Source organism: Pimephales promelas, chromosome 10 (genome assembly GCF_988280905.1).
Source record: "Pimephales promelas chromosome 10, fPimPro1.hap1.1, whole genome shotgun sequence".
Lineage (NCBI taxonomy): Eukaryota > Metazoa > Chordata > Actinopteri > Cypriniformes > Leuciscidae > Pimephales > Pimephales promelas.
The window spans coordinates 33,736,626-33,761,935 of NC_142778.1; the positions used below are offsets into that span (position 1 = coordinate 33,736,626).

General features: G+C 37.2%; 1 protein-coding gene across 1 annotated transcript in view; it reads left to right on the top strand.

Annotated features, from left to right (window-relative positions):
- The first annotated feature begins 6,941 nt into the window (after positions 1-6,941).
- The window catches only part of tspan18b (tetraspanin 18b), a 43,218-nt gene continuing 24,849 nt past the window's right edge, over positions 6,942-25,310 (top strand). The window contains exon 1 of the mRNA XM_039684294.2: positions 6,942-7,083. The gene's annotated coding sequence lies outside the window, so the exon portion shown is untranslated. The remainder of the gene's footprint in view (positions 7,084-25,310) is intronic.

Here is a 25,310-nt window from a genome sequence, read left to right on the forward strand (position 1 = left end):
AAACTATACACTCTGCGTGAACAGACACACACGACAATAATGAAAAGAAATACTTCTTACTCCCAAAAATCATGACATTGTCAAAAATTCTACATTTCAGATCAGAAAAATACAGAAAATAACTTCGGTCTCGCTGAACACTAAATGCAAACTGCAGGGTGCAAATCAGAGTTAAAGTGGACGAATTGCACATTTTCTTATTACATCTGGCAACATTGAGCAGTAAACCACACATAAAAGTCTGGAAAGGTCATTTAATTGAACTTGAAATCTATGACGAATGGATTTAAAATAGAAATGCAATGCAAGCACAGCGTCGAAGCAAGCGAAATGAATTTGCTCTGACAGAAATAATTGATAGTTGCCTTGCAGTGAATGAGAAGACTTGCCGTTAAGAAGGGGACGAGCCATGCCATTCGTGCCCTACTTTCCTCCTATCACCATCCAGACAGCTCTTGTGAACTGAACACTGGAGGTATATGGAGTCTTTCTGGCACGCTTGGCCTGTCACAGAGGGTGAAGCACAATGCAGACATCCGAAAAGGGAGGGGTGGAAACTGTTAAATGAGATGCTTTTCTTATTCAGTCCCCCTTCACACTGTCCCTCGCTCCCATCATGTCTCTGTAACTGTCATCATTGTCTTAATGATGTGCATGTCTATCAATTGTCAATCTGAAAGAGTCTTTGTCAGCAACTCCCTGCATAGTGTGACAATTCGGTTGGTGAGCTAAAGTGCTGAGATGAGCTATCTGCTCACAGAGCTGGTGCACAAATTGTTATAGTGGAGATTTAAAAAAAAATTTGCAAAGAAAAGTGACAGCTTTGAATCATGTTAAGAGAGACTTTTCCTGTCGTCAACACTGCTAATGTTTCTAGAAAATAATTATATTTCTATAAGTGTTTTTTTTTTCGCCATACAGTTTTTATTTTGGACCCCATTGACTTTCTTTATACAGACAGCAACACTTGCATGGTCAGTTAGTTTGACCAAATCGAAGTTTGACCAATTTCGATTTTGAGTTGTCCGTAATACTATGATGTTTTTAGATTTATAGACTTATGAATTAGATTAGAAAATACCTGCAAAGTGTTTGCATACAAAATTTGCATACATTTCTATTATAGTCATGTTTGTGGGTCAATTTGATTTGTTGATGATGTAAATACTACTGGAAAAAAATCAATGTAATTTACATGAAAAAGTTAGCTCAGGCAAGAATAAAAAAACAAAACCCTAAATTAAAAAAACTAAAAAAAAAGTATATTCCATATCAGTACTTAATTCAAGCGAGTAGAAATGAAAGTGTAAATATCAACTCAATAAAATTAAGTAAAAATTACTCAATTTTTCTGATGCTGGCGTTCCCATCATGCACTGGACCTTGAATAATTAATGAGGTTAATTTTTCAGTGGTTTCCAGCTGTATTTACACTGTTTTATCCTTTATTTTTGTTGTCAGTATTAGTAACTTGCCATTTTGTGACATTTTGAGTAATTTTTTTTGCTCAAAATGACACATTCAAACTGTTACCGCCATTGTGTATTGTCCACCAAGTATTGAGGTCTTTGCATTCACATGATGCTTAACATCTGACATGATGTATGATCTAAGTAAAGCATATACTATAAATAACTAATAAAATTCAATAGTTTTGTTTTAGTGAAATGTAATGCAAAGGCAAAGGAAATTTCAAATAAATTGATATTAACCAACCTTTTATAGCCAAGTTAAAATTACTTAGTTTCTGTCAAGTTTACTTAATTCCATATTCCAAGTAAATTAAACTAAAAGATTTCTAATTAAAGCTACTGATAAATATGTTTAGGTTTTTACTTGGCAAATCTTTGTGAATTTACTAGCATTTTCTGCACTGTAAATAAATATTGTTGGTTTAACTTAAAAAAATAAGTAACCTGGTTGCCTTAAAATTTTAAGTTAATTGAACTGGAAAAAGTGAGTTAATACAATGAAGGAGATTGATTTAATCATCAGAAACTCAAAATGATAAGTTATCTGAACTAATAAATTATTTAAGTTGATTTGACAAAAGAAAAAATGTTGTGATTACAAATCTTGAAAATATTTTTTTAACAGTGCGTGAAAAAAGTTGCCTAGCTTTTTTCAAGTAAATCCTACTCCAATTTTTTTCAGTGTGTATTTATTCAAAGAAACTTACATTACATTGAAAGCATACATTTTAATCAGTTCATGCATGTTCACTTGTTTTTGTTGTTGTTGGTTTGTTTGTTTTCATGGAGTGAATTATGCTGGACTGCAATTAAACCAATAGTGCTAGTTTGAAATCCCTCAATCATAATCAGATTTTTAACCAAATCATGGTTTAAAATAATCTTCAAAATATCTTCCCTTGTATTCCATAGATGAAAAACGCTTTAAAAACCATAACTGATGACTCTTCTTCCCATATTTACCACAAAAAGATCCTATCAAATGCAATTCAAAACTTGTCTTTATTCTTCCCCACTCTTAGAAGATGTTATAATCGCCGTGATGAAAATATGTTCATACAAGCTGTTAGCAGGCAGAATTTGTCATAAGTTCCAGTACGCTGAAGTCTTGTCCTGTGGGTATTGTGGCCTCTACTCCCTATGGGACTCTCAGATCCCAGTGCAGTCAATTATGAAGTGTCCGCAGGCTCCGGTCTGCATCCAACTGGCTCATTCAATCCCACTTTGTCTCAAACTGCCATTACTCACCCAAACTGTGGGCTGGTAGACAGTGAGAATAGATACAATTAATAGCATGTGACATGTTAGAAGCTTTATTGTCAAATCAATCTGTGCCAATGGGCTGATGAATCACAGGTTAGAAATGGAGGATGAAGCAACTTCAGGGTAAAGTTAGTTAGTCTAGGAGGTGTAGGTGGTGTTTCTCCTATACACTACAGAGATTTGTTTCTATTATTATGTTCCACAGAAGAAAGAAAGTCAGATTTTTTTGAGGTTGAGTAAATTATGAATTTTCATAATTCGGTGGACATCCCTAGATATATGGATGGTTATAATTTACCCCCATCTCACTGCAATTAAAGTTTGTGTTTTTTTGGCATAGGGAAACTGATCCAAGACCAGAAGTGTTCTTTTCTAAGCAGCAGTGTTTTATACACCTATACACACATCATCACGCCTGTGACCAAATAATAGGCTATTTAAGCACTCCAGCCATAACCCAATTTTTTATTAACAATAACAAAAATATGATTCTTTCCGAAACCAGTCTCATTTCCCATGCTGTTCTGAACACGGTTGCTAAGGAACAGGTAAACATAAGTACTCCTCTCCAAAAGTAGAGTAGTTTTTTGTAGTGCTCTTCAGCAATCATCAACTGTGGGCACATCCATCTCAATCATATGGGCAACGCTAGCTCTTCTATTGAACAAAACGTAGGATACATATTTGAAAGCATTATGCACAATTAGGTTGTCTCATAATAATTATGCAAAATGGTTGTGGTAACCCTCTATTGGAACTTTTATTTTTTAACAAAAAAAAAAGACTTAAATACTATCGAAGTATTCTGGAATAAAATGTCTTTTTAGTTAACCTTGCAACATTCTTCCTTTTTTCAAAGTGAACTTGCTTGCTCTTCGGTCCTTTCAGAGGAAGAGAGAGCTTTTAGATTTTGATTAAAGAACGAATTTCTTTCATTTAGAATAACATAACCAAATAGCTCACAATAAGTCAAATGGCATGCATTAAGAAAATTAAAAGGTCAGTTTTATTTTTTAAGTTGACTACATACAAATGTTCTGTCTTTCATTGGTGGAACTGGCAGCTGAAAGGGACATGACATATCTTTGAAAAGACTACTTAAGAAAACATTCATAAATGCTTATGAAGAAAAATCTCTTTTTGTATTATACATCAATTGCTAGGCAGTTTGGGACAACAAAGCGTGATGTATGGTGCTTGTCCTTGTACAGTGCCTGATGGCCCCTGGCAGAATGAGGCTGTCTGGAGTGAGTAGAGCATGGAGTATGGAGCATGGCGTATACTATGGAGAATGGATCATTGAGTATGGTGTATACTGTGGATCATGGAGTATTGAGGGTGGAGTATGGAGTAAGGAGCATGGAGTATACTATGGACTATGGAGCATGGAGTATACTGTGGAGTATGGAGCGTATAGAGTATAGAGTATTGGGTATAGAGCATGGAGTATAAAGTATGGGGTATAGAGTATACTGTGGAGTATTGAGGGTGGAGTATGGAGCGTGGAGTATGGAGTAAGGAGCATGGAGTATACTATGGAGTATACAATGGAATATGGAGCATACTGTGGAGCATGGAGTGTAGAGTATAGAGTAAGGGGTATAGAGCATGGAGTATGGAGCATGGACTATAGAGTATGGGGTATAGAGTATATACTGTAGTTTGGGGTATAGAGTAAAGAGCATGGGGTATGGAGCATGGAGTATAGAGTATGGGGTAGAGTATGGAGCATGGAGTATAGACTATGGGGTATGGAGTATAGAGTTTAGAGTATGGGATATAGAGTATAGAGTATGGGGTATAGAGTATGGAGGTATAGAGCATAGGGTATAGAGTATGGGGTATAGAGTTTGGGGTATAAAGTATGGAGCATAGAGTATGGAGCATGGAGTATAGACTATGGGTTATGGAGTATAGAGTTTAGAGTATGGGATAAAGAGTATAGAGTATGGGGTATAGAGTATGGAGCATGGGGTATAGAGCATGGGGTATAGAGTTTGGGGTATAAAGTATGGAGCATAGAGTATGGACCATAGAGTATGGAGTATGGAGTATAGAGTAGAGATTATGGGGTATAGAGGAGCATGGAGTATGGAGTATAGAGTATTGGGTATAGAGTATGGGGTGGGCTATAGGGAGGGGATGTTGGACATTGTTGGACATTCTGCAATAGCGTGCAGTTTTATGGGGTGGTGACAGATGGGATCTTTTAGCTGTGAATAATAATAAACAGAGAACAAAAAAGCCTTCTGCTCTCAGTTTGTTCAATTTTACTTTCTTTCTTCTAGGGAAAACAAAAGGAAACATTTTCAGAGCTTTCAAACACTGATGATCAAGACCATGAGTGTGAATCATTAGTTTGTGAACTGGATCAACTGATTCATTGAAAAGAACTAACTCAAAGATTCTATTCATTCTTTACTGAAAAAAATAATATGCTTTATCTAATCAATAAAATTGTGGCAACATATTACAATCAATATTATTAATTAAATTGTACAAATTAGAATTAATTAGAATGTTAATTTGATTAACTATTACTCAATTCTAATTTTTTCAATTTAATAAATAATATTGCTTGTAATCTGTTGCCACAATTTTATTGATTAGATAAAGTATATTCATTTTTACAGTGTTCTCTCATGAACTCTCAATAAATGTCACTATCGTATGGCTCCAGAAGACTTGTTTAGGGTTTGTTTTGGAGCTCGAGAGCTTTATTCACTTTCTGAAACGAGTTACCTGGATATTCAAAAATACACAAAGAAGTCATTCAGGTTTGGAACCACATGAAGATTCTGTCATAATTTACTCGTCTTCATGTTGAGGTGAATTATCCCTTTTCAGGGATGGCTGTGTGGTGGAATGTCTCATGTCTTTTCCTAAGAAAACCCTTATTGCTCTAGACCTCCTCCTTACTTGAGCAGCTCAAATCACCAGAGAGCTGACATTTCAATTACATGCAGACGACACACACACTCACACACACTCAGAGATGTCTCAGAGACGGACTGTCACATGTCACTGGACCAATATAGTTAAACAACACAGACACCAAAGAGTGCCAAAGTGCCAAAGGAAGACTAGGTTTTTCTCAAACGTTCCCCAAACTAGTTTTTTTCCCCAAGTCAATTTCTTAAAAATAAAACATCCAAATGGGGGTTTCCGCAGCGATGCCATTGAAGACCCATTTTGGGTTCCCCAAAGAACATTCACTTAACAGTTCTTAAAAAAATAGTTCTAAAAAAGTCGACATTTAATGGAAATGTATCACATCTTTTTTTTGTGATCTATTTGTGCAAAATTGCTCCATCCAACAGTTATTTTTTCCCCTCTCAATGTAAAATTAATCACTGGATTATCCAGCGAAAAAGATCTGTTGCTACAGTAGTTTCATCACGAATTTAAAATACTTTTTTTCTTAGAGTGAAGAACATGTGAATAATCTAAAGAACCTTTTTTCAACATAAAGGACCTTTTGTGCAAATGAAACCTTTATTTTTTAAGTAGCACATTCCTCAAAGTTGCATCTACAAAAATAAAGCATTAAACATTTCCATCATTATTGGAAAAAATCAGGTAAATGCTGACCTTTTGTGACAACATGACCCAATGGGGCAAGTTGGAACATGCCCTGAAAACATATATATATATATATATATATATATATATATATATTTATATATAGCCCTCCATCGTGGCATGTGCACTTTAGAGGGGTCTGTTATGACAGAGGTTGTGGTCTAGATGTGAATTGCGGTGGGATATCATGTATGCCACAGGGAATGTCAGTGTCACGACCTTTGAGGGCATGTAGACAAAGGGATCGTGATACTTTTCTTATCTGACTCGCCATCTGTGGTCGTGTTGAGGGGGGCCAGGGAAGTGAAAACAATTTGACCATTAAATCTCCGCCCACGAGTAGACAGAGCAAAGCGATAAATTGGTGTTCTGGGAGGTGTAGTTAGAGAGAATCCAACACAATATAGGCTATAATTTCTAATAGCATATCTATTGATTAACAGCAGCTGAGTCTAAAAATAGAGTGAAGTAAGTAAACTGGGCGTTGAAGTTGTAGTAGAGAGAGTCCCTCCCTCCAGGCTGAACTGTATACAGGCTCCGGTGGCGCGCGAGAGGGACGCGAGATTAGGGCAGCAGCAGTTTGGGGGTCTCTGGAATTTATTAGCTGACGCTTGAAGCTCGTTGTTTTTTTCCTGGATTCGGAGCAGATCTACAGGTCCACCAGTTTTTCAGTCGGCATTCATTCACGCAGACTTATAACCATCATATTTGACCTCGTTTTATCTCCGGACAGCGAAGAAGGACGCGTGTTGTTCCGGATTTTGAGGTGAGATTCTCGGTAAACTGAACTCCGCTGGTGTTTACATGAATGCAAACTTATAATGGCTGGTCACTGAGATACTAAGCTCTCTTTAGAGATTCATTTAATCCACTAGAAAACATTCATTTTTCATTCTGTGCCATATATGGTTATCTCTTAAGCAGGGCAGAACTAACACTCAAATGTTTTGATTTGACAGTTAGATGCGAGGGTTCACTCTTTGTGCGCGGTGTACATTTTAATTTTAGTGTGGTCTAACTACTGTTTTGAGAGGCTTGAAGGGAGAAAACACTCCGAATTTAAAAATAAAATGTATTTTTTTCATGTATTCCACAAAGCGCTTCTGTTACCCACAAACAAATAGTTTCCTCGCGTTGCTCGCGACCGATGACGGCGCGTGTCACTATCCGGCGGTTTCTGTTAAATCTAATCGGGCGAGTAAAGCTCGGGGAAAGTCTGGGTGGGATGATGAGACATCAAGCTGGCGGTTTTCCCACGGGGTGTGACAGCAGGCAGCGTGTGTTGTCCAGGAGGTCCCGTCATAACTGTTGTGTGTATCCCCCCAGATGGAGGTCAGAAGTCCTGCCGACGGGCATGAGTTCAGTCCCAGTCTAAATCAATCAAACCGAGAATCTTATCTTATCTTATGTCTTCAGTTTGTGAATGATTCTATCTATCTATCTATCTATCTATCTATCTATCTATCTATCTATCTATCTATCTATCTATCTATCTATCTATCTATCTATCTATCTATCTATCTATCTATCTAATCAGTTCAGCAGCTCAGATATAATCATTTAAAGGGTTAGTTCACCCAAAAATTTGCTAGGTGTAGAATTTAGTAGGGACGCAAGGGACGTGTCCCAACCAATATCCAGTGACACTGATATATCCCTAGCAATAATTTCGATCAAATCAAAACCAAAACTTAAAATATATTTATGAATTGATTTCCCCGTCCCCACCAATTTCAAAATCAAACCTAAAGCCAAACACAATCTAAGTTAGGCTGTATTCAAAAATAGCCTGGCTCCTCCAAGCTTTATAATGGGAGTGAGTGGTACCATAGGTTTTGAGGCACAAAACTGAACTACCCGTTTAACCATTGACATTCCTTTTCACAAAACTCCCCAAGCTTTGAAACAATGTATGTGTTAGACATGAATTATGGGGAGTTTCCTTTAACTAAAAGATGTACGAGTGTTATCTTTGGCCATTTTCCAGAAGTAAAACAAAGCATTGCTGGGTAAAACAACATAGCTGAATTCTTTTAATCGTTAATTGCACTTTAACCACCAATGTTAATTCTTGATGTGCCTTCAGAAGATTGTTTTTTTTTTTTCAACCCACATGCTCTTAAAAAAGAAGACAGGACTTCACAGCCTGTCAAACTACATAAAATATGGAGATATGCCATGCAATCAAATCTCATCTAATCACGAGTCATTGAGAAGAACCTTTTGAATACATTCCTGTTCTTGAAACAGAAATTCATGATCTCTTTGAGATAGAGGATATTCCTTTCAAACAAAGCCCTGCCATATATTATCAAGTGGCTATTGAAAGATTTGCAAGTACACATGCCTTAAATCTTACATTCCAACTGTCTAACTTCATGTGCACTGTAACTTTATATCTATTAGAGGGTTTCTGTGAATTTGTCCACCTCTTTCTGGACCCTATTTTTGTAGACTGACATAAATGTTTGCACTTGTTCCTCAAAGCAGACTCAGACCAGTTTTCAATTAGTCAAGCACTTGTGCGTGAAGATATTGGCTCTGAGGGATCCATTAATGCCGGCCTTAGTTGTGGCTTTGTAGTTTAGCTAAATGCTGATGTCAGAACTCAGATTTCACTCACACACACACACACACACACACACAACTCAACACAGGCTCAGAGGTAGCCTTAACCTTTACATTCCTCTGAGACATTTAGAAAAGACATTTTAGGAAAAAAACAACAACTTTAAAATGTGGACAAATATAGACCTAATGGATCGAACACCTAATTTGCCAACTATTTAAATACAATTTTGATAATTGATAAAGAATTGAATAATTGGATGAATAATTTATAGTCACTATTGTGGTGTTTGATAATTATTCAATTATCCAATGAAAATTAATTTTACAGACATAAAATGAACCTTTTTTGTTGATTATTTGAATGTGTATCAAACTAACCTACACTGTAGTATTTACTTTCAAAACCATTTTCTCTCAGAAACTGCTTGTACATTTCACAAACAATTATATAGTAATGGCAAGTTGCACATTGAATTAAATGTGAAATTTTGAAGTAGAAAGAATGAAAAAATATTTTCTTGTAAAACACACTCCAATAATAAAACAAAATGGTGTTGTGAGTGAACTAAAGTGGTTGACTGATGCAGATATGGAAGAGGGAGACTGTTTTGTTCAGCTTGAGCAGACACAGAAGCGTTCAGTCACTAAAGCATTAAGCTGCTGGAAATGAATATTTGGTTCTTCGTGGTGGGAAGTCCCGGTTGAGAGCAAGAGGCTCGTCTCCAGGCTGTTATATTAATATCAGTTGACATGGCGGCAAATGAACTGGTCGTCAGGGCTGGTTTGATCTCAACCGCGGTTGCTAGATCTCTAATCGGTGCAGGTGATTCATTCCACCTTGAGCTCCAGTGAAATGCCCTTATTGACAGCAGAGCTAAGTCCCAGGGAGAAAAGGAGGTCAAGTCATCACTTTCTTCCAAGTTTCAGGCATCAGAGCTACACAAGCTGGCAGTTTGTAGTCTGCAGAGGATCTGGAATGAGATAGAGTATCTATTGCCTTGGAAAGAAAATTGCTTTTCCCCACCATTTGCTGGAGGACTCTCATCTAATGCGTGTGACATGGGGTGATTCACCCAGTAATGGGTTTTGGGGCCTTGTTGCCTCTGAGACATATGAAATTTGCAAAGGAGCTGTGTAGATTAATTACCAGGAAGAATATGTGTTCTGTGCTCATAGATGCTTCAAAAAAATGAGAGGCTTGTCAAGTATGACCTGCACAACTGTGAACAAGAAGAACAGTTATGAATGCATAGATCTTTTCCTTATGATTTCGTCTTGTAGACATGCAGCTTTGAGAAACTTTAAAGGATGCAGCTGAGGCCTCCAAAGTTCATTCAAGACATGGATGTCCAGTGACCCTGGTAAATAACAGGACCTCTTTATCAGGAGGAAACAGACCGCTTGTTTGTGATTGGCACAAGCACAACTAATTCTTATCTATTATTCAGGAAATTTCCTACAATATTGGTGTGTCCGGGTGAAAGTATGCATATTACAAGCTGGGTCTTACAGATAGCTGAGGGTCTCACAGTCATTATTTAATCTTTATCCACAATAAAATGCAGATTTGAGATGTATAACATCGGTTGTATATAAGGATCCCATGTTGCTGGTAGCCTGGTTAAAGAGCCCCTATCATAGCATTTGAAATGTTCCTATTTTTGTTTTGGGAGTTCCCAAAAACAGTTTAACGTGCATGCAAGGAATGGATAAAAAACACTTTGTTTGTCTTATAATATGAATTTATTTTTAACTGATTTGCTCAACGACTCCCAAATGATTCGTATTCGTTCGACGATTCATTTTCCCAAACATCTCCTTTGAGTGACGCAAATCTGCGGTGATTGGTCAAATGACCCAGTCAGTTTTTATTGGTAAACCGTAGGCAGAGATTGGCGGAAATGGAACGCCCATCACCATTAATGGATTATAGCTTGTCAAGTGTTGTATAGACCTTATGGACCAGAGAAACGTGGGCGGCGTCATCTTTAGAATATTGTCTTTGAACTTCCGGTTCTGTATATTTCTATGGCATCGCTGTCGAGGAGTAATTAGCTGGTGAAGTGGATTTACTTATTGTAGAGTTAACAAAAGTTATCATGAGCATTGTAATGTTTATCATAAGCATTGTAAAGCAGATGTCTTAACAAATGTCGAACGGGAATTTTTTTTACGAGCAGTTCATTCATACCTATGCAAGATCGCTGTGCAAATACAGACCGGGAGTCAAAAGACAACGAGCGCAACGCTGAAAAGGGGCGGGGCTACATAAGGTCTATACGGTGTATGAACAAACGTGTCAGAAAAAGTGCACTTTCCACACGGTCCATTACTCGCGTCTCCGTCAAGAGCATGCTTTCCCGGCGAAACTCACGTTGCGGCGGCTTTTGAGGGGCAGTACTTATTATATAGAGCGAAGTCATATTTGGCTAAGTCGTTTAGGAGGTAATTGGCATTTTTCAGTGAATGTCTGGTGAATATCATAAACAAAACTAACTTTACCCCACTTAGAAGCTGCGCGGAGTGTATAACTATATTGTGCATGCTACAGAAAACATAACAGCAAACATTATTAATAATACTTACTAGTGCTGTAGCGGCGCGTCGATGACGTCGATGCTTCGACTTCAAAATTGCGTCGACGTCATATTTTTGCGTCGATGCTTCTTTATTTATTTTTTTGTATGTTCCCGGCTGTACAGCTTGCCACACACAAGTGGGAGACCGAAACATTGCGGAATAGAGGACTAAGACAACTAGAAGTGAATGTGCTATCCATTAAATGAATCACACACAGTAAACAAACCCTTAAAAAAAAAACCTTTGCAATTTAGACGCGCAAACTGGGTGCCGGTGTGGTGAGACGTACACGCTCGGGCAGATTCGGCTTGAAGTCGTTCATCCCGGACGCGGCACTACTAACTAACGCCTCCGTTTCCCTCCTCAGCTGAAATTAATATTTAAACATTCTCTATGATAAAAACTGTTTGTAAAAAAAAATATTTTAATTACACGGTTTTGGCGGTTGTAGAGTTATAATGATGGTGTTCAAATACATAACATTAGACTAACGTTAGCCAGCTTATAGTATCTCAGTATGCTAGTATTTATTTGAGATACATTGGGTTTTTTTTATTAATTGAGCAGCAGAAAAATATTCTTATATTAGTCGTCCAATTAGTCATTAGATTAGTCGACTAATCGATAAAATAATCGCCCAACTAATCGTTTAGTTAATAATCGTTTACCCCAGCCCTAATACTTACAGATTGTGATTCGGAGGAGGACGAACCTGATCCATATACACTGGATTCTGAGCCCTCCTTCGGGAACAAACGGCTTGCGAATCCACATTTGAATTCATTTAATGTTTTTGAATGATTCGTCATTAAAATGATGTGAACACAAGGTTCGGGCTATACTGTTGTGGTATCGTTGCAAATATGAACTCTAACCACTGATTCACATGCTCGTCCATGGGCAATGAAAACAAGTGGCTGAACTGTCTTTGCAATGTAAAACACAGCGTCTTCTCGACATGATGCTATTCAGATGAACTATTTGAGTGTGTTCTAGACCTCAAGTTTACACTTGCGTCTGTGCGCGCAGTAACTGGGCGCGGCCGTTTCGTATCTGCGTCACTACGAAACAGCTAATCACTCGTTTCAAAAACAATTCATTTCATAGACTCAGAGTCGACTCTCACTTTTGAAAGACAATAGCTTTATATACGGTGGACTTTCAGGTATAAATCTTTTCAGGATGTTTTCATTCCCTTAGAGCTATAGTTCACACTACATGAACAGTCATTTTCAAAAATCCATGATAGGTGCTCTTTAAGGGCTCTGTTGGTTTCGAGTTGCTCTTTTTTATGGCATTTTTGTGGCGTAAACAGAGACAGTTGTTTCTCTCTGTATGGGCTTACATTGTCTGTGTGGCAAATGCCTGATTTCAGTTTCTCCCTTTGACACAGTTAAACTCCTCACTACTCCTGACTCAGGAGTCATATTTGGAGGCATATTTGGTGTGCTTCTGATCTCACTCTTTTTTCTCTCTCTCTCATTCCAGTAGAAGTTTATTCTCCAGATTTTTCCCCTATACTCCCCACCTCTGTTTTCCCCGTCCTCTGGGTTTTTGGTTTTGGTAACAGTTCTGCGGTTGCTCCTGTGTATTCAAGTGCACATAGCAAACTCAGAAGCCATTACTCTGCAGACAGACATTCCTTGGTGGAAAGCGCTTGGTTTTAGTCTTTCTCTGTATTCAGAGGTGTTTAGATGTTCACTACAGTTTTTTGTTCTTTTGAAATGATCAAGAAACACGTCGTTTTGTCTTTGAATACCACCCACACATACAAGGACATTAGCATGCATTCACACAAACACACACTCGCGCATCAGAGTGGAATGAGCACAGCTGGATCAAGTCCATTTAGCTCAGTGTGTTTTAAGGTATTTGCTCTCTGTTGCAATTTATCTTGAATTCTGGACATTGTACAAATGTCTGTAATAATTTATATGCCTAAAGCTGAAAGAAGCTTACAGTTTCAATGTTTCCATAAAGCGTGGCTGTATTTGGAGATGATGATTTAATACAAGTTTTTGTGCTAAAATCACACAGAAAAAGTTGTTTTCCCCTCAATATGCTGAGATATGCTATCCTTACAATACAAACATGATGATGAGCGCTATATGATCCATTTAGACATAAATGGGTTATATACTGTTTTCCCCTAGATTTTATCACCATTATGCACTTTTATGCATTATGCATTAGTGTTTCAGCACCAAACTGTTTCTGCATTCGAATTTATTCATGTTTGCAAACATGTTTTCCTCTAATTTCACAAAACATTAGGTTGATGCAAAAAACAGCTAACAATACAAGTCTAATAGAAAAACGTTAAACAGACTGCTGAGTGCATTTTATATACATGTACACATCACTAATCAAATGTCTGGACACTCAAACTCATTCTTATATTTTGTTTAGTTTATTTATTTATATTGCATATTGTTTAAAAAAAAACGGTAAATTAAAAGGAGCCATGACTGGATGAGGTCCGGTTCCTCTAAAATTAATTGCCGTCGACACTCGCGTGTGCTCCACTTAATGACTTCACTCTTATTGGTTGTCGCTCCCGAAAATCGCTCTTCATTTGCATAAATTTAAATAACGTTACTAGACATGCCCACATCCTCTTGCCAACGGCCACTGTTGCGCCTGTCACCAGAAATCGCTAGCTGAGAACTGTGTCCAAACTTATGTCTATTAAGACCCGTACACACCGGATTTTCGCTGACGATGAGCCGAGTGAACATGCAAATTCATTCCCTGACAGTAGATGGCGCTTAATGTAAAGCAGAAATAATAATAGTATACTATACTACTAATATGAATATTATCATATAGCTCTTTATGCTCCGAGACCAGCAGCTCAACATTCATCTTGCCCTTCCGGCAGTGCAGACGGTGGCGTATATCTTCTTCGCCGTTACGTATGTGTGCTCGGTAAGACCGTTTTGTGTTTGAGCGCCCCCAAGTTGTGTTTTACTGTAACTTCAGAAGCACCAGACACGTGAGCAAAAGCGCCAATCTCTTTGGTCAGATAGTTTTTGACGCGGCGCATCAAACCAAAAAACCTAACCCGAGGCATTTTTTTTAAAATGACGCTTTCACGCGTGGTATTTTTTTGGGGTCGTTGTGCACACTCACTTTGGCGCCCTTTGTTTAGTCACGAGGCGTTAAACGTCGGCGAATATCGCACGCGTAATTCGTCCCGGTGTGAACAGGCCTTTAGTGTGTAAAAATACATTCCTGTGAACTAGATAAAGAACCACAATGCTTTCAGTTAAACTGACAAATCCACAATTGAATTGAGAACAACATTTGTATGTCAGTGTTCATGTCGGTTACAAAATACATGCCCGATCCTCAAGAACATTTCCCCAGTCTCCTCATAATGTATTTGACAACTTCCTCCTACAAGTCTGCCACATCAGATGCCACTTCAGGCCTGGTGTTTTAACGGCAGATTAAGTTGACATGTTCTGTACTTTTTACAGTACTTTTCCTCATGATTTTTTTATGAGCTGCTATAAATTTTTCAGACTCGTATGTGGCTTTCGACAGATTTGGTGGGTCACTAACGTTAAAGTCATCTTGTGGCTTTTAGGGGTGTGTTGTGAAGCCCCAGGCGTCATCCTTGCAAGACAGCAGTTGTCAGTCAGCTTCAGTTCAATGCTGGACCATGAAGAAAACCGTCCTCTTTAATCATGAGATAACGTGATCAGAGGAAGGTGCTGTATTGTCACATTGTGTGGTCAATAAGAGGAAGCTGCACGTTTCAAGCTGCTGAGGAAATATTTAGGGCAATGATATCATTCCCCACTGATTAGGCTGGAGAATGGATGAAATAGACCATGAAGTCTAATCTCTTCCTTTCCTAATCTCTCCTCGTATTTGAAAACCGCCGGAGGAAAAGACTGAGCACTCTTCAAAGGTAGTAAATGCTTTGTGTGAGCATCATTTGCATGTTACTGATTATTTTAACATAAATTGAATGTGCCAGCTTGCGTTTTTGAGGATTGAGAGAACAGGATCGTTCGAGACTGAGGGTTACAAGGTGCTTATTTTGAATTGGTGCTGAATGATTGGCAACTTAAATCCTCATGCAGGTCAAAGACAGGGAGCTTCAGGAAATAATAAACCTGGGCTTGTGTCCCAATAATTAGTCACATGTTCTTCTGCCAACGAGAGTGGCCACATTGCACTGACTTAATTACAACCACCTGTGAGAGACGGCAAGCCTGAAAACATCAGTTGAGGCAAGTCTCCAGCTGTTTGCGCTTTCATGATAATCTTTTGATTGGCAAGTTGTGATGTTTTTCTTGGGTCCTGCGAGACCTTGGCATCTGAGATGGTGTAAATCAACTGAAAAAGGATATTTTAGTGCTGTGTGCTTCTATAGACTATGCCAGCCAACATCTCTTTGAGTTGGAGATGTGCCCTCAGAAATACACAGGCCTCAAATAAGCTCCATTAAAATAGAACAATAGAAGTGGAACTTCATTGTTTTTCTAACATTTGGAAAAATGGAGAGGAAATAAACAGCTGTAATTAATATTTGGGAAAGTAAACGATTTCTGTTTGCGGTTTGCTAAATGGTTGATTTTTTTTCTGTGTGTGTGTGTGTGGAAACATGCTTCCATCTTTATCTTGAATAATTGTCTGCATGTTTAGCTGTGAAAACTTTTATTTATTTAACTGAAAAGCATTTAATAATGTTTTTCATTCAAATATTGTCTTTCTCTTTCAAAGAATGTCAAGACGTTATGAGCTTAAACCTACAATAGGATTTCGGGCCTTTCGGCCCATCCAGTCGTCCCCTAACATTTTTATTCTCATGCTTTCTTTATACAGTGTTTTCTTCCATATTATTTAGTACCTATCCTTGTATGACCCTCATGATCAAACACATTCATCAAAATTGTATTTAAATAATTTTTGTTTATTTATTTAATTAACATTCTACTGAGCAGGACATGCATAAAACGGTTCACTCATATCTTATTATTCACTCATATCTTTGTCACACCGCAGTGATCAAAGCTCAATTTTATAGTTTGAAGATGCTGGAATGATAAAGACTCTTTTCAGTTCTGTTCCATGAGCCCTTAAATATTGTACCCGAATAACTTACCTGGCCTTTGAAGATTGAACATATTCAGTGTCTTTTAAAATACCTTATGAAATGTGATTTGCAGCATTGAAAAGTGCAATGAAAATTTTGTGAATCATTGTGAAGAATATCCAGTAAGACTTTCTTTTAATGATCAGTTTGAAACATTCTACCAACTAAGTAACTGTCAATTAAATCTCATTAGAGTATTCTTAGTCTGTCTGCTTAACCTGTTAACTGTCACCCCCCCCCCCCTTTTTTTTATAAACATGGAAATGCACATTTCGAAATGGTTGTAATTCAAGAATGCTTTGGAATATAGACGTAAGATTGGTCTTGTTTTAAAGAAGACATTTGGCAGATTTTTGTAGAAGTGAAATAAATAGAAAGTGAAGTTATAGTTTGAGTTTATGGAAATGTACAATGTAAAAAAAAATATATTATTAATATTTTATATAAAATATATATTTTCAAAACCTGGGCTACTCTGAAACTGCAAAAAAAAAAAAAAAAAATCAAAGCCAAAAATCTGAACCAGTTGTGTTTAAAATTTTAGGTTGATATCTCAAGAAATTAGCTTTCTGTGAGATTTAGTTAGTACCACACTTTTTCACTAGGGTACAACCAGACTCCATTACTGCCCATATAAGGGCGCCACCATTTCCATATGTGTTTTGAGTGATCTGAACCATTATTTCCACAATTTTCATACAATTTATGAAGTAGAGATCCTATTCAGAAGTATGGGAAGTTTGGCAGATTTTTATATGAATTCAACCTCTAAGAAACACAAACAGAACACGCATGTGCGTTATAACTTCCTGCCACATCACAAATGGTGAATTTATTATTTTTTCTTTATATTTAAAACATTTTCAGACCTTTTTTTTTCTAAAATGATTCAATGGATGCAATCTTTTGAACTCTTGGCATGAAAACAAACTGAAGTTTCTATGATTTTTTTCATGTTCATCACTATTTCAAAATAAAGGTCTAGACACGCCAGGAGTATAAAAATATTCTGTTACAAATTGATAAATTATGGCTCCTGTGTAATTTATTTTGAAAATCACCAAATATGAAAACTAGAGTATGTAAGCTTTCAAATGATATATAGTTTATATAGTCAATATTACTTAAGGTCTTTTCTAAGATATTATTGTTTTAAAAAACCCTAAACTAGCAGTCTACTAATACTCTAATGACATACTCTAATGAGTATTAGTAGTATTTTGAAACTCAAAGTTTCTTATGTTAGTGGAACGTCTAAAATGCACCATCAAAATAAAGTGTAACCGAATGCTGCAAGCCATATTTAGGAGCTTGGACAGAGGGCAAGTTTTCCAGGGAATTCTGACAAACTTTGGTTCTGGAGTATTTTGAATATACAGTATAGCATTAGTTGTATGGACTACCTTTATGATACATTTATGGTCCCTAATATTCATTTTCCTTAAATGGCATCGTCTTTCTTTCACTTTCCAAAGCTTAATAAAACATGTAATTGAGTTTATGATGACAGATCTTACATTTTTTGGGGGGTAACTACTACCTTTTTAAGATTTTATGTGTGAGCATTAGTCTTTTTACAACTAAGCAAATTTGGAGAGTAGGAAACAAGAAAGATTTGTTCCTTTCTTTTTCCCACCATGCAGATCATTGAGCTCAATGAGAAGTGTCAGTCAGCAGAATGCAGTCCAAAAAGATATTTGGACCCAGTCAAAATGAGTCAGATAGTCTGTGTGGCCCAATTTATGCTTTTGGAGAGCAGAAACTGAATTTCGAGAATTGGCTAGAGGCTTTCAGAGGCAATTGAAGACATATGGAACAAGCATCAGCCTACAAGATCAGTTGTAAACAGCATTTTCTTAATGAACAACTGCAGTAGCGTAACACCCACAATTACACTACAATAGAAATCCAGCTTTAACGAAAATCCATGTGATCCTTTCCATATTAAATGCAGACAAAAATAAGATTATAAGTGAATTGACTGTGTAATATGTCCTGTTGGTTTCAAGGTTCAGCTCTAAAATCCTGTTTCAACCTGTTTGATTAATTAATTGGATACCCATCCAAATACAGAAACTGATATTTTGGAGTTACGGATGCCATTTCCTTAAAAGCAAAGAGTGATGTTGTGATACAGTATGTGTGAGATGTGTTTCTCAGCCCATTCATTTGTTGTCCCGCTGCTGATCCATCATTTCTTGTGGTGAAAACCAATTGACTTGTGTTCCTATTGAGACCTCTTATTGGATGCCCTCCAAATGATCTCATGTTCCATAGTTTCTCTGGCTCTTCCTTATGTGCCATAAATCATTGTGATGTAATCTTTCTCACTGCCGTTCCCACAGCTGGTGAGCTGAAGTGCTTTTTCTCCAAGAGAGTGTTGCATAGTGACCAGTTAACCTCGGGGTTTACATCCCAGAGCAGAAACGACCTCTCGTAGTCTTTATTTCTGAAATGTCCATTTATTCCGCCTGGGGCCTTTAAAGTTATGAACTGTTTTTGCAGTGTTTATCCAGGCGAATATCGTTACGAGAATCGTAAAATGTGTTTGTCTTTGCATTTTGGCCATCTGATTTTCTGAGAGTATTTGTGTTTGTGTCGAGTGTGATCCGTCCTGACGTCTCTGCGCTTGTGCTCTCATGGCCAGGGGGAGGAATGTTTCTAAAAGCACGGAGAGATTTTTAACGAGACCTTACTGTGGAAAAATGTCTGGTCGTTTTGCCACCTACTCCTCCCGGATAGCCTCCTCCTGAGATCCTGTAAAAAGCAGGATATATGTTCCCTAGGATGTCTTGTTCTTTGCATCCTGAGGGTAATGGGATTTTGGGAAATTGCAAAGCAGAAACATTTTATGAGCATATTATAGGAAAAAATATGATTTTTAAAGAGCCCAATTGAATCCCATTTAGCCCGTATTCATCATCTCGTATCAAAGGCTTTGCTTTGAACGGCTAAGTATGTCATTTTCTGTGAAATAAGATAAGTTAAATAGGTGGAATTAATGACCAGATTGATTATAAAGATTTTTTTCCAGCTTTTGGATTCAGGCATAGCTTTAGAAAACCACACATGTAGGGGTTAAACAAAATGTGTCTGTTTACGAGGAGGTCGCACTGTTGAGCTTCTGCCTGATGAGGCAAACGATCCTGTGCTAAGGGTGATGTGCTTATATCCCAGCACGGCTTCTGCTCTCTTTGCTCCTCCGGTCGTGCCCGTGAAACCGGCGCAGTGCAGCATTACCATTCGAGCCTCCAGCTGTGTCAAATCTCAGTCTAGATCAATTATAACATCCAGCTTCTCTTCCAAATCTCTATCTGACAGATGCTGCGGTTTTATTTGCATGTATCAAAATCTCATATTCATACACATGAAATCCACTGATTAGGTGTCTTGAGAGGAGGATGTGGGCGGAGAGGGATTGCGGTCTGGTGTTTTTGCCATTTTCGGTGTATGTTGAGGTGGAAAAATAGATACTGTACATATAAATAGATACCCTTTTCAGGTTTGTACATAAAAAAAGATATTAATACTAATTAGAAAAAGTTGCATTTAGTTGATCGAAAGTGACAGTGAAGACTTTTACATTGTTTCAAAATAAATGCTCTTCTTTTGAACTTTCTATTCATCAAAGAATCCTTATGGTTTCTTCAAAAATATTAAGCAGCACAACTGTTTTCAATAAACAACTGTTTTTCATTGATATTAGAATAAACAAGCGTATTAGAATGATTTCTGAAGAATTGTGTGATGCGTTTCGAATAATGTCATTGTTTCTAACCATTGTTGTAAGATAAATACACACCAAGTAATGCCTGGTTTAGATTACACGATTTTTTGTCTGTTACGATAGTCACTGTGTCAGATTACGCGATTTTGACTCATAAAATCTTGTCGTGTCGTGGACCAGACACGTCAGACAACACGTTGCTTCCTGACCAGTCATCGTGTGCTGTCTTTAACGGCGCGTGTGATGTCATCGAGAAGGCGAAACTAGTAGCGAGTGACTTCCGAAAACAAACGTAAACAAACAATGGATGAAGCGTTGAGTGTTGTATTGTCTGTCCTGTGTTCAGAAAAAAGTTAAAAAAGAAAGAAAACCCGACAATGGACACGTTCCTGGATTATGGGCTGTCAATCTTACAAAGAGAACTTGAGGTAAAATGTTGTTTTCTTATTTTTACTTTTAGTTTTAACGTTAGCACTATCGTCTCTCTTTCGTTTCGCCATTTTTGAAAGTTGTGTACGGAAAAGCTTCTGTGCTCCTATTGGTCAACCTCATACATTTGACGGAACCGTCGCGGACGACCGTTAAAAAAATGAAACAGGCTAGTCTTTTTGTCGTGATGTCGTGAAGCATCGCAGACGCGATGTAGGTTGCCTCCCACTATGACACACTATACGAGATGATACGATTGAATCTTGCGTCCTGACACCCGTTGTCGTTTACGAATCCCCACGACACAAAATCGGGCTAAAATCGTGTAATATGAACCATGCATAAACACTATATATGGTTGAAATGGGTGCCACCTTATAATTTGCAGTTACAAACAGTACCAAAGTTTAACCATGTTTAATGTGATCTCAACATGAATGTCCATTTTTCATTCTTTAGATTACAACGTGTGATGCCTAAATTCACTTGCACCTATTAAATTGATTGATTGAACGATTTTAAGTTTCAAAAGGAAACCGTCAACCCATGATTTAAAATGGTATGTTGTTGTTGTTGCCCATTTTTGGTCATATCCCACTCTCATTCTGTTGTCGTGAACTGGCATGCTGTTTTCCCATGGTGAATGGGATTACACTGACAGCGGAGAATGTTTGGTGTTGACACAGCATGCATCTTGGTTAGTCCTCCAAATCCCCTGCTGTTCCTGAGACCAAACAGCAAAATCTGCTCATTTTTCAGACCAATTGCTCAGGGAATATGAACTGGGTAGAGGAAAGTCCTGTATTTGTGTAAGGAACTAATAGTTTTTCCTCTGGTTTTAATTAAGAACGACTCGGGTAACCAAGTGCTTCCTGTCCAACAGATTGTGCTTTGAATTTTTACAACATGTTTTTTCAGCACAACGAAATAAACAATGCCTGTAAGGATAAAACAAGAGAAGGGTTAACACTGGACTTCTGACCAAAGTCACATTGTGCTGCTTTTGTCTATTAACATGTATTATTTTAATTTATAATTAAAGAAGGTGGAATAAAGGGACAGAAGTTGCAACATCCACAATAATGTTTGGCACATCTTTTAAAAAATACCTGAAAATGACAACAGATGTACGCACAAGCTTGTCCAATGCAGAGCTGAATAAATGTGGTGGGCCGTGATTCAAATATATGAGGCAGGGGCTTATTTGATGATAAAAGGTCATAGGGAATCAATAAGTAATTGATATTGGATTGTTTCTTGGTTGTCCTGTGTTGTTGAGGACTAGTCTCGCATAACCAGAGTTTTCATTGGCCAAGGACAAACCTTACCGACGTAAAGCAACTAATCATGTTTAAGGGTGTGAAAATGTAATATCGCTGTCCCTACAATAACAGACCGATGCACAATTCACATACTTCACATAAACGCATCGTAAAAAATAGGGGTTTAATAAGATATAGATAAGATTGGCTTGAGAAATGGTCAGATTTGATTCAAGATCAAATTGACAAATAAAAAAAAAGTCAGGGATGGGCAACGATTAATCGCGATTAATCGCATCCAAAATAAAAGTTTGTGTTTACATAATATATGTTTGTGTAGTGTGTATAATTAATTTGTATATAAAAATACCCACACATGCATGTATATATTTAAGAAATATGTGCATGTATATATTTTATATATATTTATTCACAATTAATATTATATATAAATATAAATATTTGATATATTAATAACACATTTTTCTTAGATATTTTCATGCATGTGTGGGTATTTATGTATACAAATTAATTATACACACTACACACACACATATTATGTAAACACAAACTTTTATTTTGGATGCGATTAATCGTTGCCCATCCCTATAATTAACTCCTTTATTGACATGATCAGATCATTTATCCTGTCTGAGTGCTGTTTGCATAACCCTTTCTGAGTGAAAACTGGGACCTCACGGACCTCTTAGCTTGCATGTTAACAACCTTTCCTTTGCCTAATTGGAGAACCCGACTCCCCCACACCTTTAAGCCCTTTTGGCCCGTTCCAACAGGTCTCCCCCCTTTTAGTCGCTGGGCTTCAAAGGCTTGTTTTGATGCCCTGAACCTCGTCTCTCCCCAGAGACTGAGGTCTGCTTGGCCTCGGGGGCCTGGAAAGGGCCAGAGAAGTTTTAATGAAAGACAAGAACAGACTGCGTAGAGAAAACACTAAGAAAGTGTGTACAGAGCTGGTCATTATCACAGCACTGAGTGTTGTGCCATATGACTCTCTCAACACTTTGACAGCCTCCTTTTTCTCAAGGGATCACGCTTGCCCGTCAGACACCTGTCGCAAGGTCAGAGGGAAATACTGCAACGTCTCAGTCAAATGTATTGATCAGTTGTCTGAAGCAAAGAAGTGGGTAAAATCTGTGTTGAATTGATACCTAATTGGTTTTTATCAGTATAATTCAGAGTATTTTGGGCTCAGTCCAGACATCTGTGAATGCTCATCGTTTGATGAAAATATTAGAGTACACTTGATTAAGTGTTGAAACATTATATCTGCTGTGTGTCATTTGTTTTTGAAGTAAATCTCTCAATATTACTGGAGCTAAATCTAAAAAGACCCCACTAACCTTAGTCTCAGCCTCAGGCATTGTCAAAAATCAGGAATCACATTTGTATTTGTTAAAGTATTTTTTTTAATATTGTCCGATACACACTTTACACTCTTTTGTTTTTGATTCCCCAAGTGATTTTAAGTGTGTTTATTTGTGCAATCTGAAAAAACATTAGTCAAATTTATGGCAAATGTTTGACACTGTAACATTTAGATGGAGAGAAACTGACCAGTCAACAAACAGGTTTCATTTCTGTGGTGAAGAAGATTTAAGGCCCTTGCACACTGAGTCCGAAATTTCCGTATGCGTTTTTTTTTTTGTATTCGTGATTCGGTGGCTCTGAATTGTCAAAAGACCATTCAAACTGCTTGTTTCGGATGCGAAAAACGCAAAAAAATCAAACCCAATTAAAAAAATTTTTATGACGGACAAAAGTTTCGGAGGCAGTGTGCAAGCGTGATTGATATAACGTGAGGTCGTATTTATTTTTTAACTTGCGATATTTTCGGACTCAGTGTGCAATGGCCTTTAGGATCAAAAAATTTGGGATCAGAAAGTTTTTTATTTTAAAGAAACTAATAATTTTATTCAGCAAGGGAAAAAATTAAGCAGCACAACTGTTTTCAACATTGATAAGAATAATAAATGTTTCTAAAGCATCAAATCGGCGTATTAGAAAGATTTCTGAAGGATCATGTGTGATCCAGAGGACTTCCAGAGGGATGGATGTCCTGTAGGATGTGTCACTCATCGTGTATGTGAATAGTGTAGCATGATCATAAACTGAGAGGAGCGAGGAAGGGAATGTATAATGATGACCAATAACATGCATATCCTTTATAGCCCACGCCTCTATGATCTTCGATTAGCATTGACTTTACGTCATCCTGCACTGTTCTTCAGACTGAGAAGGGACCTTTAGTTTGGAGGCAGATAAGCATAATGCAGATGCCCTTTGAGATCTATTGTGTAAACCCCTTGTTGATTCTTGATGGAGGAAACAATGTTTGCAGAGAACACAATAAAAGAGCCGATGGTCCCCTCAGACATTAAGGTCAGAAGAAACAAATTAATTTACCAGGGAATGACCAATCAATGTATTCTGTGGTCGATTTTAAATGCCATTGATTGAGGGGTAAAAGAGGTTTGTGTAAAAGAAGCATCAAGAGTAGATGCAAATGACATTGCATTGTTTTTGAAGTATTTTTTAAATGTATATTAAAAACAAGACCAAGTCGATCAGCTTTGAGATTATTTCTCAGACTGTTAAAATAAAAGACAAAGGTGCACAATATTTTAAAGAGTAAACAATAACTACCCGTCTCATGAAGCATTGAGAATGGCATAATCGAAGAAGCAACTACGAGAGAATATAGAAATGTTAAGTATAATTCATTGTATAGAAGTATAAACGATGAGTTATTAGAATTGTATTGCAGAATATTCAAATGTATACCAATATAAAAGTTGATTGAGAGTGATGGGCTACTGATTCATTCAAAAAACTGGGGTCGGACAGATTTTTTTTTATGTTTTTAAAGGAAGTTTCTTATGCTCACAAAGGCTACATTTATTTGGCACAGTATTATTATGAAATATTGTTTCAATTTAAATTTCAAATTATTTCAACTTTTATTTTTAATTCACCCAAACTAATTTTTATTTTAATTTTTAAATATCACTGACCCCAAAACTTTGAATGGTCCAAACTTTTATTTTGGATGCGATTAATCATTTGACAGCCCTAATTGTGAGTATTTTATAGTTAAATTCATTTATCTGGTGCACTTTGAGAGTTCCACCCCTTGTTTAGTGTGCAAATTGATCAAAGAAAAAAGTTTGTAATAAGTTAAACCTATTTTTAGTTGTTCTATATAGTCTCACTCTACATTACATTTACACTGGTGTTTTAAAAAGCCAAACAAATAGTATATAATAATAATACATTTTATATTATTATGATTCATATGA